This window comes from Vipera ursinii, assembly GCF_947247035.1.
Source record: "Vipera ursinii genome assembly, chromosome: 4".
In the NCBI taxonomy this organism is placed as follows: Eukaryota; Metazoa; Chordata; class Lepidosauria; order Squamata; family Viperidae; genus Vipera; species Vipera ursinii.
The window spans coordinates 24,810,781-24,819,332 of NC_139514.1; positions in this window are offsets into that span (position 1 = coordinate 24,810,781).

Sequence of the window (8,552 nt, forward strand, 5' to 3'; positions counted from 1 at the left end):
GTGCTGCACAATTTAGTGAACACATTGACTCTTATTTGGTTCCGTCTTAACACACTGAGATTCAGTTCCCAGAATACCGTGACAATACAGTGGAGTCACTGCACATTTGAAAGCTATCAGATAAGAAACATTTCGTTTACTTCTTGAAAATTAGGATGGAATTCTCTCAAGAAGAATAATGAACTCTCGGAACCCTATATTTCATAAAGAAAAAAAAGGAATATAAAGCAATGGTTTTACTCTAGTGCATTGTTAAATACAAAGATATTCTGGTTTCTATATAAAATACTGCAGACTCTGTAACTCTGTAACAATACTTCCTTAACCACAAAACTGTGAACTCTGTAGTGATAATAAACTTTAGTTTTAAAAATAAATAACATACTGTATGGTGAAATAATAATTCACAATCAGAAAATATTACAAAGTATAATTTATAATTCCAGTTAATAGCATTCACTGATGCTAAATAAAGAATGTATTATTATTTTCTGTGCCTTTTGAATAATCTTAGAACCTTTATGTTTGGAAAAAGTGCATCAATACACTTCTTATTAAATTATGGGTTCCTTTTTGGAATGGTTATGCATTAATTATTCAAGTTTAAGTTCTCCTCCTCCAATTAGTACTTGTAGTACTTTTTGACAGTACTAAAAATACTGTGGTTCAGATTGGTAATTTGGTAATCTGTTGATAATATTTAAATGACTAAACCAGTGATAAAGAAAATTGTTTCTGTGCTTTGAAAATGATCTAGAAATTCTACTTTGAACCTCGTGCAATAATGGCATCTCTCTGCTATTCATCAAAGCAGCATCACTTTATTTCTGTGTTCCTAGAGGCTGGAAAAAGGAGAAACTGCACCTAGTTTCAAAAACTGTCTACTTCTGCTATAATTCATTTAAAATCAATTATGTATTGTGATGGACACATACACAATATAGGAATGTTTTCTTCTTAATGATTACACAAAATAAAAATTGCCTGGAAGTCTGCAATACCAAACCAAATCAACATCAATACCAAAGCATGACAGTTTATTAAAGCAACAAATCAGAAAATCCTATGCCTTTCCTAAGAACAAATGACCAGATATATTCCAAGTCTTATTCCAATTAACTGCATGAAAATAAAAGACATTATGCCTGCAAAATGATTGCCATTTTTTAGCTGGGAGAGAGGGCAGCGATAACTCTTTCTAAATAAAGTAAATATTTCTCCACAATCTGTTAAGTATAAACTCCTTAATTATGAATTCAGAAAACTTCACAATAAAATATGTTCTGTTAATAGCAATTAAGTAGGGAGAGTATTATTTGACATACAATTAAGTGCTAAAAGGTAATTGCCAAGAACTTAATTAATTGCAAATAATGTTATTAAATAGCTTCACATGATGCCACCAGAGAATATGGAAAGACATACTTTTCTTAAGAATCACTTACACCAACAACATATAAGATTAGGTTGTCCTCCACAATGTAATTCCAAGTTCATTTTTTTATTTAAATGTAATAAAAGGACATTGACAAATAGTATAACTTTGTAAATTTATTTAGAGGTAATCAGGCCTAGAATTTCCATTGCTAAGCACAGTGGTAAGTGAATTGAACCCAATTTTATAACCTTTTTTTGACATGGTTCTTAAATCATGTGGCCATTAAGTGAACCCAGCTTCCCCCATTGACTATTAGAAGCCAATTGGAAGGTTGCAAATGGCAATCACATGACCCCCCTGGATGCTGCAACCATCATATATGCATACCAGTTGCCAAGCACCCAAACTTTGATCATGTGACCGTGGGGACACTGTGATGTTGGTAAGTATGAGGATTGGTTGTAGCTCTGTATTTATGGGCCATTGTAATTTTGAATAGTTACTAAACAAATGGTTCTAAGTCAACCTGTAATTGTTCAAAATCTTCCTTCTGTTCTTCAGTGGAGAAAGCCTTCACCTAATGGAAAATGTCTAACTGAGAAAATCCCTTATTTCTCTTAGTATTGTCCACTGGTTTATTCTCTGACAGAGCAGGCTAGGATTAGAAGGCAAGAAGATGAAGTAACTGTGATGTTTCTCATAGATTGGGTGGTCCATTCATAGGTTTGCCTACTTTTATTGCATGCTGTTACATTTGGTCAGCTGGAAAGATGTAGAAATACTGTAAATGTACTGTCCAACCCACGATATTTGGACATTGTATGTATAACTATTGGTTTCTTGTTCTTGGAAGACTTCAGCAACTGTAAAACTGGAGCAGCTTGAGATTTCCTGATAACCACAAAACTATCCTAATTGATATCTGATCCCCCACATATAGCAAGGTACATGCTGGATTTAGAGTTCTGTTTGGGGATTTGAAAAGTGAAGGGAGCTCTGTATGACTGCAGACTACAAGGATCAGGATACTTGTGCACAGAAACATCTCACTGGTTGCCAGTTGCTAACACACACACTTTACACTTTCTACATTTAAAGACTTAAATGCTTTAGGCCTGATTTGTCTTCTTAAGTGACTGCCTCTCCTTGCATGAAATTGGTAGAAGCATCTCAAACTCTCTCAACAACAAAGGTAGATAAAAATAATCATTGCTGTTATAAAGAACTGACTGCATTCATTCTACATGAATGTGTACAATCCACTCTGTTGAAAACCAGTGCTTCTTTTCCTTGCCTTTCCTTTGATTTTTGTCTTGTACTTTTTAGCTCTGGAGCAAGGCAAATTTGATTATTGAAATAAGTGCTTTCAGCACTAACCTCAACAAAGCCAGTCTTGCTGTTAAGATCACAGGAGAAGCCCTTTTGAAGAAACTTGGCTGTCAGAAGTCTATCTGCCATGTGGAAGACAGCCTTCTGTATTAGCTTGAGACTCCAAAATGCATATCCTCTTGAGCAATAGGTTGCCCCGTTATCTTGTTTAGAAAAATGTGTAAAATACCTCTGTGGTGCTAGGCTTTTAAGCTTTTATTTTGCTATTAATTTATTTTTTTTTATTTTCTAGATTTGATTCAGATTTGAGTCAAAAGATAAGAGTATAAATCAGATAAACATAGGACATACAAACAGCTCTGTGATGGTTTGTATTCAGTACACTGAAACCAGAGCTAATTATATCCAGGAAAAATCAATTGATTTCACTCAGTAGGAAACCATTAAGAAAAACTGACTAGGTGAGCCCAACAGGGGGATACCATGAAGCAAAGAAAGTATACTTAAAATCAAAGTCTTTGATATCGCTCTAGGTATGCCTGGTATTGAAGCTTATGTAAAAGGGCACCTGAGAGCCGTTTAATGTGATGTTAATTATGCAATTATCTTTAAGTATAAGATTTGAACTCAAGTCCAACTCCTAATAACAAGAGGAGTGATGAAAGCATAGTAGAAAAGACTAACCAGGGTGGCAATTGTCTTCCCATTAATACATTAAAACTATTAAATATTATTAATAGAATCTCAACTATATGCTTTATTTTATTAAAGTATAGGTACTATAACATCTAAGAGGTCATTGAAGAAGCTAATGATCAGGGTTTGAGATGCTAATAAACACAAGAAGCTTTTTTCAAAAGAGAAAAAAAAATTAAATTCTTGCCCAGATAAAGAGAACAAAAAGGAATATAAACTCTGGAAAAAGATAAGCTGTCATTAAATGCACACACACACACACACAGATACAAATAGACTTTGACAAGTGCAAGGCAAAAAGATATTAATTAATTGCCATCAAGTCTTTGTTGACTGTTAGTGAGCAGACCGATAAATTTTCTCCATGATTATCTGTTCCTAAAATGATCTTTCAGATCTTTCACCACTGTACCTCTTGTGTCTGCCCATTATACATCACCACTGTAATTAAGTCCATCCACCTTGCTACTGGTCATCCCCCTGTCTTTTCTGCTACCTTTCCCAGCATTACCACCTACTACAGAGAGTTACATTTTTGCATAATTTGTGTGAAGTAGGAAAATGTGAGCCACATCATTTGTGACTTGAGTGAGAAAATATACACTGATTTCTTCACCAATTTGCTTTCTTGATTGTCTACGACAGACATGTCAAACACAAGGCCTGGGGGCCGGATCCGGCCCGCGAAGTGGTTTCATGTGGCCCGCGAAGCCATCCTGGAAACAGTGAGGGAACGGCCCTCACTGCCTTGGCCCTGGCCCAGAGACCCTCCGTCTGCCAGAGACCCTCAGATCTGTCCCACTCCTGCCAGGCCCCCATAGGCACCCTTGATGCCAACGATGTAGAGCTGGCCATGCCCACCCAGTAGGCCATACGCACTCTAGCCACGCCCACCCAGTAGGCCACACCCACCCAGGCCACACCCACCCGGCCCCTTGAGGGCAACCGCAATGCTGATACGGCCCTCAATGAAATTGAGTTTGACACCCCTGGTCTACGATATTCTTGGGAGTTTTCTCCAACAGCAAAGTTCAACAGCATCAATACTATTCCATTCTTGCTTCTTCAAAGTTCAACTTTTGCTTTTATGTAGTGTCACAGGGAATACCATGGTTTGCACAATTCTGTTAATTGTAGGCCTATAGACACATTGTGGCAGTTGAATATTTTTTCCAAGGCCTTCAGGCTACTCTACCAAGTTTGTGATGCATTTCTTGTGTGCTGGGATTCCCATTTTTCTGAGTACATTCCACAGTGTGATGTGACTGACATAATAGAAATCCTTTTTTTTAATCAATGAAGGTCATCGTGACTTCTTTTTGGCATTTGGCTGTCTCAATTATCCAGCATGAATCAGCAATAAAATTGTGCATTCTTTGGCCTTTTCTAAAAGCCAGTTTGAACATCTTGCATCTCTTTTTCCATGTAGAACTTTAATCTGTATTGGATGATCTTAAGAATTATTTTGCTAGCATGTGAAATTAAAGATATTGTATTTGCATACTCTGTTGGGTCTCCTTTTTTTGATATTGGAATGTAGATTGACCTCTTCCAATCTGGTGTCATCCACCAGATTTGCTGGCATAGCTTTGTTAGAACCCTGATTGAATTCATCTGTTCCTGTAGCCTTCCAGCATGCGATGACTAGACTGCTGATCTAATTTGTACTGCTGATCTTCTAGTACCAGAAGTTCTTTTAAGTAAGAAATATTTTTCAGGGCATCTTGAATGTTGACATGTGTACTGTGCAGAATTTCAGTAACAAATAACATTTTCCAATGTTTCAAATGAATAAAAATAAATTATAGGTATACCAAAGAAGGAAATAACAGAAAATTTGAATAAATTCTTTCCTTCCATCTTTAATATCTTTACTGCTGAGAAATTAGGACTTCAAAACAGGTTTACATTTGATAAACTGAGAAAAATAATTATTCAGGCAAATCTGAGTAATGAAGGATCAAATTATAAGTTAAACTGATGACTAAAATAAATCAATCTCTGGATCCAAATAAAATGCATCAAAGAGAATTTAAAAATAAAAATAGGAAAAGGTATACAATTTCTTCTGAATGTTGACATATTTTCTTGAGGACAAGAAAATACCATAATTTTTAAAAATATATTGAAAGATGTTAAAGGTTAACATCTGTTTTGGAGAAAATTCTTGGAATTAAGCAAAAAGAAAGAAGCATGAGCCTTACTAAAAAACAACCAACCTGAATCTTGTCCATTAATCGTGTGCTTTTTAAAGGATGTTCAAAAAGCACATAGACAAGGATAACCCAATAAATATACGTGAGAGAAGACTGGAAGGCAATGAATGGGCGACACATTTTTAAAAAGGGAGTCAGAGGAGATCTGGGGAATGGTAAGCCAGCCAGCCTAGTATCTGTTCCAAACAAGTTGAAGAAATGGTAATCAACAGCAAAATCTCTAGACAGGGATGGTTTTAGACCAAGGCTGAACAGGCTTTGGTCTAGGGAGCCAAAGCTTTGAGCCTGCTCCTCTTTCTAAAAATGCAAACTTTTGCATCAGTTTGAGGTAGCACTATCAGTCAGTGTGGCCTAGGGCCATCATATACTCTTGTATGTAAGCAGCATAGAAGCATAAGACCACTTGAAGGAAAGTTACTATGAATTCCACGATGATAACAATCCCTTTCCAACTTTCTCAATATTTTTAGAGGATTGATAAGTATGTGGATGGAGGTGCCTCTGTTGATCCTGCATACTTAGAGTTTCGAAAAGCTATTTTCAACATTCGTCATCTTGAATAAACTGGGCAGATATGTAAAAGAATCAGTTTTTTCATAGATGTCACCTGTAAAAATAGAGAAAAGTAGGTCTTAGAATAAATGAGCAATTTAATCAGTGGAGAGAAACGTTAGGACTGGTGCTTTTAAAGTTTTTATAAATCTTGCCTGAGGAATAGGCAGTGACCCAGCTCATTTAGTGGATGTCACTAAGTTACAGTATTCAGGTGGTAAAATCTTAAAACAATGGTGAAGCTCCTCAGCAGGATTTCTTTAAAGTGGGTAAATAGTCAAACCAATGACAAATATAGTTCATGTCCTTGGGTTACAACTGGGATTGGGGTTGCCATTGTTAAATGATGTAATCGTAAAACATGATGTCATGCAACTGCATCACTTAGCAACAGCAATTCCAGCAGTCCTGGTTACCATTGTAACTCCAGAATTAACTCCATTAAGCAAGAAGAGTGGGTGTCCCAGGTAAGGAACAAGGGATGGGTGTGTGTGAAAGCTGCAGGCAGGCCCCAGGGAATGTGGTGGATTGTCAGGGGTTGTGGGAGGGCTGGCAGAAGTCTCATGTGAAAGTCAGCAGATGCTACGGGAAGGCTGGCAGAAGTCTTAGTGCACTGATGGAGGCACAGACAGCCTGGTGGAAGCTGTGGGAGGGCAGAGAGCACTGTGGACAGGTGGATGTTACTGTAGAGTACAAGGTTGTAGTGTAACCTTGGATCAGCATATCTACACTACCAGTTGCAGGCAACAACAGTGGGAGAAGGTATGTTTTAAACTCTTGCTTATGGGAATGCCAGAGGCACTGTGAGAAAAAAAAATGTGCTAGATTAAACTGAGTCTTGACCTGATCCAACATGACTTTTATATTTTTATCTTATGGCTGGGCCATAGATGATTGATGCAATAGGTTTGAATATGGTTCCTTTTCCTCATGACTATGACACTATTTCTACTGAGCTTATATAACTATGAGCTGTTTGCTGGAAATGCCCTTTTTCCACTTGTGAAAAAATCTAAAAATTTAGGAAGAAACTAACTTTAATTCAGTACCTTCTGAGGTGAGGACAGCTATATCAATTTATTATACCAAGATCCTGGTATTTCTGAGTTAATTATTGGTTGATTCATGATAAACAGGAAAGAAAACACCTTGGAATGGATATTTGCAGACTTTTTCTGGTCAGATTAGATGGTTTTAAAATATGCCCACTTTAGTTATATAAAAAGCATAATGTCCTAAAGTAGCAAACTTAGTTTTCTTATAAACGTAGTCTTTGCTGAGCATGGTTATTATTTTGCAGACCTTTCATTACCAGGCTAAGTAACAACATAGTTCAACCAACCGTTCAACTCTGAGGTACAGTACATGTATTCTCTGTGATTTCAAATTAGCATCCCGAAGGTTTTAAGTGATCTGACTTCATTTACTCAAAAAGCCTTCACATTTGAAAACATACAAATAAATAAATATGGAAGTATTTTACTTTGGGTAACCAGCTATTTCTTTACATTGTTTTTTGTTTTGCTATAATTATGCTATAATTAGCATCCACTGTGTCTGGAAGGTGGCAAGTAGGTCATCATTTCCTATAGGAAAATGGGCTTCCTAATGCCATGTATCTATAGACATATTATGGGAAGGGGAGGTATTATTTATGGATTTACCCATCACAGTGAGTTTTCAGAATTGCATTTTTATGATAAACATTAACAAAATAGCAAGCAGAAATAGCTCATGAGAATGTGATACAGAAAACATGAGTTGTTCTATATACCAGGGCTTTTCAACCTTTTCACAGATTGTACCACTTTTAGGACATGACAATATTCGAGTACCACCAGTGCTTAGCAAGGTGTCAAAAACTTGATGACTAAAAAAAAAAGGGGGGGGGATTTGGGGTTTTACTGATTAGATTCATTTGTTGTTACAGAAATGGCAGGTTAATGGAAAAGTAAAAAGTTGAGGTTCAATGTTAATGCTTCCTTCTACTGCAACAGAGGAAGTCTGTTCTTTTTCCCTTCTCCCCTCACTTTCCCACCCTTTTTCCTCCCCACTGTGTCCTACTATTTGCTTTTGTATTTTATTCTATAATCTAATAAAATGTTTACAAGCTGTAGAAAAAAAGGAAAAAAGTACCGGTTTTAATTTCTTTGGTGGCTGAATCACTTCCCCTTTGCACTACCAAATGTATGATGAATTTATCTATATTTATTTATATCCATCACTACCAGCTGGCTGGTAGGCCCTTGTTCCTCTCTCCCTCTCCTCTTCTTTCTCCCTGCCTTCTGAGCAATCCTTCCACAGTGTAGTAAGAATGCTCACGCACACCCTTAAGGACACAGGAATCAAGCACAAAGCAAGAAAGGCTCACAGAAGCATCC